The following is a 15,427-nucleotide window of genomic DNA, read 5'->3' on the forward strand; positions in this document are numbered from 1 at the left end:
ATCTATCTTGCAGGTAGTGCAGTTTGCCACTAAAGATAGGGGTGTGTTTGCATTCCATTTTGTTTATTTATTCAATTTTCTATACTGTTCTCTCAAAGGAGCTCAGAAAGGTTTACATGACTTTATTCAGATACTCAAGCATTTTTCCCTGTCTGTCCCGATGGGTTCAAAATCCATCTAATGTACCTGGAACAATGGGGGGATTACGTGAACTTGCCCAGGGTCACAAGGCGCAGTGTGGGTTTGAACCCACAACCTTAGGCTGAGGCTGTAGCTTTAACTATGTTTTACTTATTTATTGTCATTCCCCCTCCTCTTATATCTTTATTGTAAACCGCTTAGATCAGGGGTGGGCAACTCTGGTCCTCGAGGGCCGGAATCCAGCCAGGTTTTCAGGATTTCCCCAATGAATATGCATGAGATCTATTTGTATGCACTGCTTTCAATGCATATTCATTGGCTTAGATTATACATTTGCATTTGCAGTATATCAAATAAATTAAACTTAGAAAGTGCAACAGTGATGCAGACAGGAAAAATGGTTGAGAGTCAGAGTGAGATCTTTTAGGAGACTGGAAAGTAGACTGAGAGGAGAGGAAAGTGTGACTACTGAGGACGAGGGAGAGTGGACTTGAGAGAGCTAGTGCTAAGGATGAAAGGAGACAGTGAGACAAAATGTCAGGTTAATCTTTTTACAGGAGCTGGGTGGCAGGGGGAGGTGGGCACGTGTTCAGGACAGAGATTATGAAGGAGGCAAAGGGAGTAAGCAGGTTTTGCTGGTGAATTTCACCAAAGTATTGCAAGTACATAATAGGGACAACAGTAAAATAAAATTAAAAAGTATGGAAGGCAAAAGGGGAGGGGGGGGGGAGCAATTTTCAGGTTCTGCCCCATATTGACTCTGATCAGATAATCTTTTGGACCTAAGGATTCAGTATATTTATCTACGAGGGTTCTTCAAAAAGTTTCCACACTTTCATATTACCTTGGAAAGTGAACTAACACGGCCATCACACCATTTCACTCATATTTTCACAGGAAATGGTTTGGGCGGGAGAAGTGGTAAGGGTATGATGCTGGAAAAATGCATCGCAAAACAGGATAATTATGTGGGAAAGGGTTAGATTCACAAAGGGCATGGATCCGATCCAATCCGTGAGGGATCCGATCCGTGTCCGGGGGGGAAGGGGAGGGGGCTGATTCACGAATCGCCCTCATGCAAATGAGGCCGATCAGAATCACACCCCCATCTGACTGTTGGGATCGCTCTCTAGCGATCCCAATGCATGTGCAGACCATCTTCTGTGCATGCTTAAGAGCAGCAAACTTTTTTTTTTTTTCTCTTTGCAAGCCCGCGGTTTTAACCCGCTTTAAATCCATGGGTTAAAACCACAGGCTCATAGTGCGGGGAAGGGCAGGAGAATCAGGGATGCAGGAGAGATTCGGGGTGAGAGCAGGGCAGCCAGTCGGGGCAGGCAGGAAAGCAGATTCACTAGGCAGGAGAGCAGATTCGGGGGCAGAGCGTCGGGAGCCAGAGAGCAGGAGAATCAGGGGCAGAGAGCTGGAAAGACAGCAGGCAGAGAAGGAGATGGCAGTCGGAAAGCTGTGAACGACTGGTGCCCAGCAATCACTTGTTTGTAATTGGCCAGCCTAGTCGGTGTTGTAGGGTTTTGGTTTGTGAATCGCTGCCTGCCATAATTTCAATGCCATTCCCCCTCATTTGCATGCGCGGATCGGAGGATGATCGGGACAGAGGTTAGTGAATCGGGTTGGAGGAAAATCGGGTCACACAAGATTGGTTTGCTTAGTGAATCTAGCCCATAGTGGTGTAATATGATTTTGAGATATTTAATAAATAGTGTTTAAGAAAAATAAAAGTGCAGAAACATTTTGAAGATCCCTCGTATTTCTCTTGTTTCCCCCCATAGGTCCATCTAGCCCAGTATCCCATTTCCAACAGAGGCCAGCCAGGTCACAAGTATCTGGTAGAATCCCAAAAAGTAGCAAGATTCCATGTTACTTAACCCCAATGACTTCTCTCAAGTCTAACTAATAGTTTATGGACTTTTCCTCCAGAAACTTGTTCAAACCATTTTTAAACCCAGCTATTATTAACTGATTTTACTACTTGCTCTGGCAATAAGTTCCAGAGCTTAGCTATACATTGAATAAGAAAAGGTTTTCTCCTTTTGTTTTGATAGTATTATGTAACTTTATGACATGTCTCCTAGCCTTTGTACCTTATATGAAAGAGTAAACATTTACTTGTTCCACTTCACTCAGTATTTTGTAGACCACTATTTTATCTCCTCTCCAAGGTCTCTTCTCCAAGCTGAAGAAACCTAACCTCTTACATAGTTTTTCTTGCTCATTTTTGTGTGGGAGGTCTGATTTTCTCTGTCAGTTTAGAGAAATGTGCATTTCTGATATGTTTCCGGGTGATAGTCAGCCCACAGCAGTTTGTGGTTTTAAAGCCGCTGACCATTGCAGACAGACTTGGCCTCAGATATTCTATGGTGGGTCATATCTAAGCACTGTCGCTGAATATCCAGGTCATCAGCGGACCCAGAAGTTATGTGGGTATCTTAACCAGGCAGAGAAAGGATTGCTTTTTATGCAGTCCTTTCCATTTGGTTAGGTATGTGGAGACTAGCACCGAATACTGACCACCCTGGCATTTCCTGGATTGTGCAGACTAAAACAAAGCATTGCAAAGGCTCAAGGTGATGTGATTTCTGCCCAATGCTCTGGGCATTTACATTTTATGTCTGACAGGACTCTACCAGATAAGTACCGTTTTATATATTCCGATGCTGATATGCAGTGCTCGTGTTTTGCGTTACATTGTTTATTGTTGCTTATTGGAGCTGATTTTCACAGGTAGTTATGTGCACACTTTTGGAGCAGATGATGGTATGTGAATGTGAGCAGTCTGGACTTCTGTTCAGAGTTTCTCTAGTTTTAGCCCTATGACTGTCCAAGTTCAATACTACCGATGCACCTTTATATTTTATAGAAAAGTCTGAAATAAGAATTTTGCATATTTATTTATTCAGAAATTGCTATACTGCTTTTAACTGCAGAAGACCAGAGCAAAGTAGTTTACAATCTAAATTAAAACAACTATTTATTGTACAGGATAGAGCAATGTATCACAAACTGTGTGCTGCCCGAGATTCCAGGTGTGCCGCGAGATGCTGGGGAGGAGCGGTGCCGGCTAACTGCCCACAGAACGTACCTCTCGCAGCAGTCAGCTGGCGCCACCACCTCACCTTCTCTCCATACCTCTTCCCTACCAGCACCCCCCCTCATTGGCAGGTCACGGCACTGTCTGGAGGGCCTTCACGCATGCACATAATATCATCGCACTTACGGATGCCTCAAGCCATGGGCACCATGTTTAGTGTGCCACAGCTTTGCAAAGTTTGCGATACACTGGAATAAAGGCAGGCACAAGGTCATCATTCTTACACTGACAGAATAGGAGATGAGGAGAGAAGAGTCTTGAAGTATTTTTTTTTTTCCACTTTTTCTTTTTGTTGTTATTTAATTGTGGTACAATTTTCCTAGGACTCTCCTTTAGTTTTTGAGGTACTTGCTGGATTATGCTACAATAGTCAGAGCTAATACTCAGTGTCACTGCCCTGTATACAACCACTGAATATCGGAAGATGGCCAGGTCAACATTGTTTAAGTGGGCAGGAGTCCACTTAAATCACGCTATTAACCCCTGTGTTTTTTCACAGTAGAAAGGATATAGGTATTTTATTTTGGCATTTTCTTTTGTGTTGCACTGCATGCTAAGTCTGGCTACCTAAGGCTTCCGGTTCTGAATTTTGTCTGCAGATTTCTATTCCAAATTTGTAGACACTTATTCTGTAGTTGGTGAGGGTCTGTGTTCTGCATGTTTTCACATGCAGCACAGAGACAGATCCTCACCAATTAGAAAATAAATGAACACAATTTAAAATGAGGTATTTTGCTAGCATGCAGGTTATGTGTGGAGATCTGTAGCTGTCTCTAGCCAGTTCTGTTTTGTAATGTCTACTTTAAAAAAAAAAAAAATAATAAATATAAATATAAATATATATATATATATATATATATAAGTACCATACCATATTGTTTCTTATAACCCACAAATGTCAACTGGGAATCATTGCATCTTACATAAGATTAATAAGGTTATCAACATAAACATTATGAATCATAGCAAGAATATAGTGAAAACACATGCATTTTTAGCACCTTCCTAAACTGAAGATAGGAGGAGGTCTGACGTAAGCAGGTCGGGAGGCAGTTCCAAATTTTGGGGTCTTGAAACTTGAAGGTGGATTTGAAGAGTGATTTCCTCTGATACATTGGTCCTCAATTAAACAGCTTTGTGGACTGTTGCTACTTATGGGTGAAGTTGGGCTTAATCAGGCTCAGGAGGTAGTAGGTGGGTGACTCAGTTCAGCTGAGAGGAGGGACAATCAGCTGACTCTCTTCCTTATCTCTCTACTGGAATCAGAATGACTGGTGGGTTTTTTTTTTTTCAGAGTTTAAAGGGCTGCTTACTCAGGCCCAGGAAGTAGTAGGTGGGACCTCAGTTCAGCAAAGCATCTTTATGAGGCCAGGAGAACTTATGACTTAGTTTAGTTGAAAAGCTTACGGACTGATCAAAAATATCAATTCAAAATAGTTAAGAGAACTTTTTTCTCCCCCTTGTGTGGTTCAAGCTGATGTTAACCTTCAATTATCCGCTGATGCTTTGGCTTTATTTAGAGAAAAAGTTGAGAAAATCTAATGTGAAATCTCTGCAATGCAGTCTGAAATACAGAGTCTGTGACGCCTCCAGCTGTCTGACCTTGAACTTTGGCAGCAAGAAATATTTCAAAGCAAGGGGGGGGGTCACAGCACCCCTGTGAAAGACAGCATCAGTATTGTATATCATGACTGCAACATAATTATGCTTGCAAAAATGATCAAAACATATTTTTCCCACAACACAGAGAAAATTATAAGATATATATTTTAGCATTTTTTCACATGTGAAGTTTCTCTTTGTTTTTACTTCACCGACACTGTTAAGATGTAGTTTTACAGAGGCTTTTTTATATCAGTAAAATGACTTTTATAAAGTTACCCTCAGGGTTACATGTGTAAAAAAATAATGCATGCCACCAAAAAGACAAACTTTCATATGTAGACATATTCGGAGTTTACATGGATCACGAGTAGTCGCAATTTACACGTTATTTATAAAATATATGCAAATCATTATAACCTCCAGTTTCAATCAATTTCTACTGCTTTGCCCCTACTATTTAGAAAGATGTACAGGTACATGTATGTGTGTCTTTAGGAAATAAGCTTGAAATAAATACCTACTTGGTCTTTGTACAGTGGCAGCCTGTTATGTAACCCTCCAATAAAAAGGTCCCACTATATTCCTTGTTTCTTTGATTTCACACTTATAAGATAAAGTAGGTTATACTGGATTTATACACTTGGGGGAATTTTTCAGTCCTCTTCAAAAGGTGGTAATATGCATTTCATAGAACTACTGGGTATATGCAGTGCTGGTAGGTATTCAGATACAACATCCACTTTTCTCATAGAGTTTATACTATGACCCTCTCATTCTATAATCTTAGCACAGGGGTGAGCAACCTCAGTCCTCAAGGGCCACAACCCCAGTCAGGTTTTCAGGATTTTCCCAATGAATATGCATGAGATCTATTTGTATGCACTATCTCAATTGTATGCAAATCTTTCTCATGTCTATTCATCATGGACATCCTGAAAAACTGACTGAGTTGCGGCTCTCAAAGGCCATGATTGTCCATTCCTGTAATAGCAGCAGGATTTGAACCCTGCTTTTCTGGTTATCAGCACATTGCTGAAAACCTGACTGGCCAGATGTACCCTTAGGACAAAGGTGTTTCTCAACCTAGACCCTAGGGCACACCAAATCAGCCGAGTTTTCAGGATTTCCACAATGAATATGTACGAGTCAGATTTGCAAGTACTGCCTCCACTGTATGCAAATCTATCTCATGTATATTCATAGTGCAAATCCTGAAAACCTGCGTGGTCACTTAATCCCCATTGTGGCTTGGTGTGTCCGGAGGACAGGGTTGAGAACCCCTGAAGTAGACTAACATGACAACCACACTTCTTGCCCGTTTTAAATTAATTTTTATTGACAGTTATACAGTAAAAGAAGAAACAGCTGATGGGTCTTAAACTAGATGTGTAAGGACTTTTGTCAGGGCCATCACACTGGACAACAACCTGGGGAGGGGACATCACACTATCTTTTTAAGCCAATTTGCTAGTCTGAAAGGGAAGGGGGTTGTTGAAAGCACCATTACCTGGGAGCTCTTATCTTGTTAGAAAACCCTGTACTTCTCCCCACCTTTAACTGCTCTGATTTCCACATTCCCTCTGTTTACTTCACGCACTCCCAGCAGCAGTAGTAGAGAGACCTCTTTTGCAGCAGCAGCTAGGTGTCTATTGCTATCTGTGAACCAGATACACTAAACTCGTCGCTAATTAGCGACGACCTAATTTGCTGACCCGAAATACAAAATGGCTCACCGCGTGCTTTTCTACATGTTCATACATTCTCCGACTCTGTCATGCAAATGAATAAAATGAGGTCATTAATATTAAAACGAGCAAACCGATCGATGCCCTAACATTGCTTCACCATGCACTAAATTTAGTGATTACCTCAAATGACAGGTGCAGACCTATCGATAACTGTGCTACCAACAGGTCTGCCATATTTTTTTCATTTTTTTATTGGGTACAGATGTTGTGCATGTGTTACAGATGCACAATACTTGCCCCCATTAAAAAAAGTTGGGCCAGCCCTCCCGATGACAGTCACGGACCTCCGATGAAAGCCGCCTCCCCTGCCTCCCCAATAACAGCCCCTAAAAAAGAGAGACAGGAGGGATGCCCTCTTGCATCGGCAACACAATGTTTTTAATGCATCCGGGCCCCCCCCATATACCCCTACATTCCCCCCCCCCGACATGGCCCCCTTCTGACCTCCATGCCAGGACTCCCTCCCCTTCCCCACCACGACTTCCATACTTAAAAAAAACAACGGCAAGAGGGATGCCCATTCCCTCCTGCCTTGGCAACATGATTTTTTTAGTGCATCCGGCCCTGCATCAGGCACTCCCCCACAACTCCACACTCCCCACCTCCGACATGAAGGCTCCCCTTCTGTTCCCTCCCACTACCCAAAGTCCCCAAAAGAAGGCCCTGGTGGGCTGAGGGGACTCAGGTCAGAACTCCCAAACACCCCCCCCCCCCCGCCCCGGTACCTTGTTGTAGGCATCGTCATAGAAATCCGACAAGAGGGATAATCACTCCTTCCTACCAGTAGGCCCGCCTCTGCATAATGGTGGGCCTTCCCCTTCTCAGTGCATCCTGGGATGCACTGGGAAGGGCCTAAGGCCCTGATTGGCTTGTATATATAAGGCATCTCTCATAGGAGGGGCTTAAGGTATCTGAACCAATCATAGTTTTAGGCCCCACCCACTGCAGTACATATTGCACCAGAAGGGGACCTATTAATCAGGATGCACACAGCCTACGCTTAAACCTCTGACAAGGTCGGAAGGCAAACTAGCTCCCAAGGGAAAGGACCTAAAGCCCGATCAAGGTGGCACACAGCAGGCTGACTCCACAGGTCCATCGAAGTTTCTTTGTGAACAATAGTCCTGCTCCGCAGACTTCCTTTTCTCCAGCAGAAGACCACCACAAGGGGTACCATGACACCCAAGCCACCAAATACGAACTTTTAATTGAAAAAAAATAAGAAAAAGATGCAGAGCATCTTAGAAAGATTTCTGCATGGATTGCTTGCAGAAATGTAAAATGTAGGGGCTCTTTCTCTCGCTCAGTAATAGGAGCACCTGGTGAGTGTGAATTTCTGCAAGTCCTGGCTCATGGAAATGGATTGGACATCTTAAGTATAAAATCCAGAAGAGACATACCAGAATATGCATGAGATAGTGGGTCTCCAATGTATGTAAATCTATCTTATGCTTTCTAGTTATGGATATCTGGCCCTGGGCGGGTAACTTAACCCTCCATTGCCCTAGGTAGAAAAAATTTATTTCCCCTTTTACAAAATCACACGGCAAAAGCCCCAAATCCTTCTAAATCCCCTTTGGGGTAGTTACCGCAGTAGCTCATGCTATCAGGTTATGTAAAAAAGCGGGTTTGATTGTGAGCCCACTGGGCACACAGAAAGTACCTGCATATGATGTGTACAGTACTGCGTATGTCTAGTAGTGCTATATAAATGATTACTAGTAGTAGTAGAAGATTAGATTCTTACCTTTGGTAATCTTCTTTCTGTAAGTCCCCTATGGAATCAATATTACAGGTGTTTCACCACAACCCATGAACCGGGTCTTGCACAAATCCACACATTTTTCTCTCCACTGCTCCTCCCACTTGGCTGAGGAATAGAGAACCCCTTGTACTGACGATCAAAAGCACCTGAATATCACTGGAACAAAACACAGATAGTAAGGGGGCACGGGGAATCTCTCCGCTATACAACAGCATTCTTTTCTGCTCTGCTAAAAGAACAATTAATAAAGAGGCAATAAGAAACATGGGCAACAACTTGAAACCAACCTGCCATGTGCAACAAGCACAAACTGGAAACCTGCCTTTGATACAGATATGGACTCGTTCTTACAGAAGGATTCCCCACAAACTTGTCTGCTGGCTGGAAGATACTGCAACCTAAAAGGAAAAACTGCCAAAGCAGAAATAGGCAGAGTAATAAAGACAGAGTAGACAAAGGGCGGGCAGTATTGATTCCGTAAGGGACTTACCAAAAGAAGGTATACCATCCACTCTGGTAAAGGTATGAAAAGACAACCAGGTGGTCACTCTACAAATCTCAGCTGGATTAATCGCTTGAGACTCTGCCCACGAAGCGGCAACACCTTTTATCAAATGAGTTTGGAGAGATATTGGCGGCTGCCTGCCACAGGCGATGTAAGTCGACAAAATCACCATGCGAATCATAGCGGCCTTGGATGCTGGTCTGCCCGGTGTGCTGGCTGTACACCTCTTTGGGGCATGCACCCTAGGTGGACCGCTCTGCCCTTGATAAGCCACTGGCAAATAGTATTTGATGTGTGGACATATCATAGAGTGATACAAAAGCATAATTAACATTTTTAACTTTGTCTTCCATTCCTTTCCTGATAATCACTGCAGCCACCCTCTCCTCCATTCATGTGCACAATCTTCTCCCCCTCTTCCCCTCCTCTATCCATGTGCAACACCTCCTCCCTTTCTCTTGCTTTCCCCTCTCTTCCATCTATATGCACAACCTCCTCCCTTACTCTTCCCCTATCCTCCATCCATGTACACCATATCCTTCCTCTCTCTTTTTCCCTTTTCCTCCATTCAGGTGGACCATCTTCTCTCTTTGCTTCTAGTCGAATGTGCTTTAAACAAAATCGATAGCTGCTTGCTGTAGGCAATATAAGGCGTGGAAATGAACATTTGAATCTATCGAGCGAGCGAAGATTTGGATTACGGCCGACCACGGCGAGGCGCAGTAGTCAGGACAAAAAGATGATCAGACAGCCTGAAATCATTAGTCCTCTCCAAATAATGGAGCAGGATGCTCCGGACATCTAAATTGCATAAGATCTGATTTTTGCGCTCCGAACCTGTGGGATGAAATGCAGGCAACTTGGTTGACTTGGAAGGTTGATGCCACCTTCGGCAGAAAGGAAGGTACCGGAGGACAACTCCTGCGTCCATAATATGGAGAAACACCTGCACAAAAGGGCTTGAAGTTCCGATATACCCTGTGCCAAGACAATGGCGACCAGAAAGATAGTCTTTATCATTAGATCCTGAAGAGAAGCATCCTTTAGTGGTTCGAATGGGGCCTCTCCAAGGCCCTGTAAAACGATGTTAACATTCCACAAAGACGCAAGGGAGGATGCAAACAAAGCGCCCCTCTCATAAATCTGGTCACGTCTGGATGAGCAGTAAGTGAACTAGCGCCTTTGTACACTCGAAAACATGAAAGGCCTTCAACCTGAACTTTAAGGGAGGCCATTGCCAGATCTTTGTCTAGGCCCACCTGAAGAAAAGCCAGAACCACCGAAATGGGAGCCCTCTCAGGTTCCACATGATCCTTAGTACACCATTGTTGGATAGCCTTCCAGGCTTTGACATAAGAAGTCATTTTAGAGGGTTTCTTTGCGTGCAAAAAAGTTGAGATAACTACCTCCGAATAACCATGCTTCATCAAGGCTGAGCGCTCAAGATCCATGCTGTAAGACCAAAGCGCCGTGGGTTCTCCATGGGCACTGGCCCCTGACTGAGAAGATATCAATGAAGAGGGAGCTGGAGTTTCTCATCCCGCTGAAGATGGACGAGATCCACATACCATGGGTGACGAGGCCAATCTGGAGCTACTAGAATCAACAGGCTGGGATGCGTTGCTATCCGGCAGATGACCCAACCGACCACACACCACGGAGGGAACACATACAGGAGCTCATGGACTGGCCAGGGCTGAACCAAGGTGTCCAGCCCTAGGCTTCCGCACTGCGTTCGTTGACTGAAAAAGCGCCTGGCCTTCGAGTTCTTGCTGAAGCCATCAAGTCCAACTGAGGCTGTCCCTAGCTCTGCACAATCAGATGGAACGCCTTCTACGAGAGAGACCATTCTCCTGAGTCCAGGATCTGTCAGCTGAGGAAGTCTGCATCAACATTGTCGACTCAGGCCACATGGGCCGCTGAGAGAGATGAGCTTCCGCTCGGGGAAACAGCATGTGAGCCTCCTAGCCCAAGGGAGTGCTTATCGTGCCCCCTTGATGATTTATGTATGCAACCTCCCTGGGGTTGTTGGAGAAGTCCCGCACCGCTTTTCCTTCCAGAAGGGGCTGGAGAGCAAATAACACCAGCCGAATTGCCCTGAGCTCCAGATGATTGACTGACCAACATGTCTGACAAGAAGTTCACAGCCAACCCGACAGGCTGGCCTCCGTCATAAGTCATCCATTCTGATATCCGAAGAAGCCTGCCCCAGCGGGAAGCCTCCCCTGAAGCTGCTGTGAGCTGGCTCCATCCAGGGGAGAGCATCTGAAGGGGATGACGCTGCAGAGACCACAGAGAGAGGAGAGACTCCTGTAATGGGCACATGTGAGCTCGGGCCCAGGGGACTGCCTTCAAGGAGGCTGCCATGGATCCCAGGACCTGAAGATAAAGCCAGGCTGTGGGAACCGGACAGTCCAGAAGTGCTCTGATCTGCTGTTGAAGTTTCTATCTGCATGCCTCGGGAAGAAACACACGACCCTGCCTGGTGTCGAAGAGAAGACCCAGATACTCCAGGGACTGGAAGGGCGCCAAGTTGCTCTTCTTGAAGTTGACAATCCACCCCAATGCCTGCAATAGAGACACTACCGTCTCCATCGCACTTTGAAATCCGGATGAGACGGAGCTCGGATCAACCAATCATCCAAGTAAGGATGGATCTGGATACCCTGCTGGCTGAGAAAGGCTACCTCAACTACCATCATCTTGGTGAAAGTACGGGACGCCGTCACGAGGCCAAAGGGCAGTGCAGCAAACTGGAAGTGCTGTTGTAGAACATGGAAATGCAGAAACCTGCTGTGCACTGGGTAGACTTGAATATGGAGATAAGCCTCCATGAGATCCAAGGATGCAAGAAATTCCCCTGGAGAGACAGCAGCTATGACTGTGCGCACTGTCTTCATTTGGAAATGAGAAATCCACAAGAAATGGTTGACCGACTTTAGATCCAGAATGGGCCTTCAGTCTTCTGAGCCTTTTTTTGACACAATGAAGTAAAAGGAGTATCTGCCTAAGCCCAATTCATGTTCTGGAACCTTTTCTATTGTTCTGATTTCTAAGAGACATTGCACAGTAGTGTGAACTCAGGATTTTTTTTCCGGCCGACTTGCTGGAAAGTCCAGAAACAGATCCGGAGGCAAGCAAAAGAAGTCTATCTTTGTCCCCTCCCAAATGATGTCTAGTACCCATTTATCTGATGAAATGCGAGTCCACATCTGATAAAACTAAGAAAAGCGACCTCCAATATGAGGAAGCTCCGCCTGACTCCTGGCATTATTGAGCCTTCTAAGGAGCAGTCGCTGATCAGGAACTTGAGGCCTGAGACTGCCTGGAATTGGAACCACTGTAATGAGGGTGTTAGCCCTGGGAATATCTCTGGGAGGAAGATCCCATGGAGCCCTGACAAAACCTGCAGGATGAATGAAAATTACTATGATCCTCTCCCGCTGACCACTGAGACCTGTTCATAGGGAAAGACTTAGGGTGGCGCTTGGCAACACTGGTCATGAGGGCATCCAGACTTTTACCAAAAAGAAGCTAACCCTTAAAAGGAAGTTTGCTCAGGGTGACCTTCGAGGCAGCATCCCCGGCCCCATGACGGATCCAAAGATTCTGGTGCAAAGACACTGCATAAGCAGAGACCTTACTAAGAACTCGAATGAGATCATAAAAGGCTTCTGCTACAAAATCCACACCATCCAGTACCAGAGGAAGTCAGGCAGGTACGTCTGCAAAGGATGCACCATGCAATCTGAAATGACAGGCTCGTGATGAAAGGAAGCCGCCGCCGTTTTGATACCCAAAGATGCCACATCAAAAAGCTTTTTCAACATAATATCCACTCTGTGATCCTGAGAATCCTTAAGCATCACTCTCTCATCACTAGGGAGGGCTGTGTGCCTGATAACCTATGCTACAGCAGAATCCACTTTAGGATGTTCAAAAACTTGCTGAAAATCAGGCGCCAGTGGATAAAGCTTAGCCATAGCTTTAGAGGGCCAGAAAGAGCTCTCTGGAGAGTCCCACTGCTCCGTAACCAGCCCATGAAGCTGCGGATGGGATGGAAAAAAAGAAGACATCACATTAGAGTGGTCCATGACTGAAGCCTGAGAAGTGGAAGGTGGAGGATCAAATTTTAGCTCTTTCAGAACATTAGCAATTAAAAGTTGGACAGAACATTTCTTAAAAAGTCTGTGTACAGAAGGGTCATTACCCAAATCCAGACTCTCAGGGTGGCTGAGATGACTAGTCCTGGCCGGATCCAAAATAGAAGCAGTGCCAGGAGACAGCAGCGACATATTATCTAAATGGAAACCGCTGCAATCGAGGTCTGCCACCGCAGGACAAGAGGGTTCCCGAACAGGAAGCTCTGCCACCGGCGCAGCAGGTTGAGAAGGTCCCGACGTGCCTGTCGGCCATTTCAAACACGTTAGAAGGGTACAGGGAGATATATTAATGTAGTCAGAAAATTACTGAATGATAGAAAGAACAGACTGACTATAATAGTAATGATAATGTTTAACAGTGAGAAGAGAGTGGAACTACTGGTGTTCAAAAAAATGCTCAGAGAAGTGAAACCCTGAAGAGGGGGTGAAAACCACCTCTTGAGAGGAAGAGTTTACCATCCAATCATTGCATTCACATGTAGAAAATCACTCTCTGGTCACTGGTGAAAATGTAACTTCATGACTCTTATGTAGTATTATTCCAAAAGTTATGTCAGAAAACTCTCTATATGGACAAAATAAGATTGCACTTAGCTTGCAAAAAGACTTAGAAAGGTTAACAGTCTCAGGGGTCCCAACGTGGCCCCGTTTCGAGATCTTCTGCTTCAGGAGACCCAAACGTGTTTGTTTAAAGCCCTCTGTGCAGACTTAGTAGAAACAATTTTTGCCAAGAGAAATCGGTCTTAAGATTCAGAAATTCCAAATTTCACCCCCTCTTCAGGGTTTCACTTCTCTGAGCATTTTTTTGAACACCAGTAGTTCCACTCTCTTCTCACTGTTAAACATTATCATTACTATTATAGTCAGTCTGTTCTTTCTATCGGCCATTTCAAACAAGCAGGGTCCGCAGAATACGCTTTACAGAGAAGCTGAACAAATTCTGGTGAAAAGTCACACCCCACAACCATGGCAGGGAGCTGTTGATGCACCTGCGTCCCACCAAAAAAGTCCCCAGACTCGGAACGTAGGCATTTTGCATTAGACTCCAGAAGGACCACTGGGCAATATTTTTCCCCAAAGCTGATTTCTCAACCCTAGAATATGCAGAAGAGGTGAATTCTGAAGCTCCTGCCCCCTCCGCCAGCGTGCTAGGTATGTGGTACACAGTCGCTGATCTGGCACTTATCCGGCACAATCAATGCACACATCCAGTAGATTAGGGGCTGGGGAGTCCATCCCAAATGATTTTTAAACAAATCGAGGGGTATTGAGGCAGAAATAAAACTTTGAAAGATTGATGAAAATCCAAGATGGCCACTGCCAGCGAATTCATGCCCAAAATGACAAAAATAAACAAAACCTGAAAATAAAAAATAGTGATTTGGGGTCTGGGGAGGTGGGGGACCTGAACCATACCCTCAGAAACTGTGAAAAATAATTTTAAGTGCGTTCAGCAAGCCACCCCCAAAGTTCCCAAAGGAAATAATGGAGGTTTACTCACAGTTCTGCAGTGCCATGCCTGTCAGCAATTTTAACAGCAGCTGAATGGAGGGAAAGGATTTTCTGCCTCAGAAACTTCTCCAAATGACCAGAGTTGAAGATCTTTGGGCAGCCATTAGGCCAGACACCGACTATGACCTCCGCCCCCACAGATCCTCATCATGCGGTTGGGGGTGGGAAAGACAGCCTGCGCCTTGAAACCTGGGTGGGTTTCATCCTCATGCATACAACCTTCGTTGAAAACCTGTGACAAGGTCAGCAGGCTTGTAAACTCCCAGGGGAAGGACTCTGAATTTAGTAAGGGTGGCACACAGCAAGCTGGCTCCACAGATCCAACAGAGTTTGTCTATGAAGCAGCAGTCTGGCACCACGGGACTGCGTCTTTTCCTTCAACAGGGGACCACCGAGAAGGGGTCTTAAGGCACTGAAGCCATCAAGAAATGAACTTTAAGCGAAAAACCAAGAAAAAGCAGAGCAACTGCAAAAGACTTCTGCACAGAAAGGATTGCTTGCAGCAATTGTAACTGGTTATGTTCTCTAGCTCTCAGGCTAAGGGGGTGGAGCATGTGCTTAGAAGTGTTCGATTTCTGCAACTTCAGGATTACGGGTTGGGATTGAACATCTAGCGTATGGAATCCAGAAGGGACATAACAGAAAAAGCCTTGCAAAGGGTAAGCAAAAAACAAATTTAATTGAAAAATAAACACAAGCAGCTCCTGCCATCTTGCTTTTAGAAAGACAACCGATGAACTAGAGAACAACCCAGAGGGATGGGAGGAGCAAAAGAATGCTAATGAGGCTCTCTACTAGAATTCTGGCATGAAGAGGTTGACTATCTGAAGGTTCAGGAATAAAGTGTCTGTTGCACTAGGACAGTGGTTCCCAACCCTGTCC

General features: G+C 44.9%; 1 protein-coding gene across 1 annotated transcript in view; it reads left to right on the forward strand.

The window, feature by feature from the left end:
• The first annotated feature begins 2,656 nt into the window (after window positions 1-2,656).
• Window positions 2,657-15,427, forward strand: part of LOC117364564 (PC-esterase domain-containing protein 1A-like) — a 163,098-nt gene continuing 150,327 nt past the window's right edge. The window contains exon 1 of the mRNA XM_033953914.1: window positions 2,657-2,723. The gene's annotated coding sequence lies outside the window, so the exon portion shown is untranslated. The remainder of the gene's footprint in view (window positions 2,724-15,427) is intronic.

This window comes from Geotrypetes seraphini, chromosome 1, assembly GCF_902459505.1.
Source record: "Geotrypetes seraphini chromosome 1, aGeoSer1.1, whole genome shotgun sequence".
Taxonomy (NCBI): domain Eukaryota; kingdom Metazoa; phylum Chordata; class Amphibia; order Gymnophiona; family Dermophiidae; genus Geotrypetes; species Geotrypetes seraphini.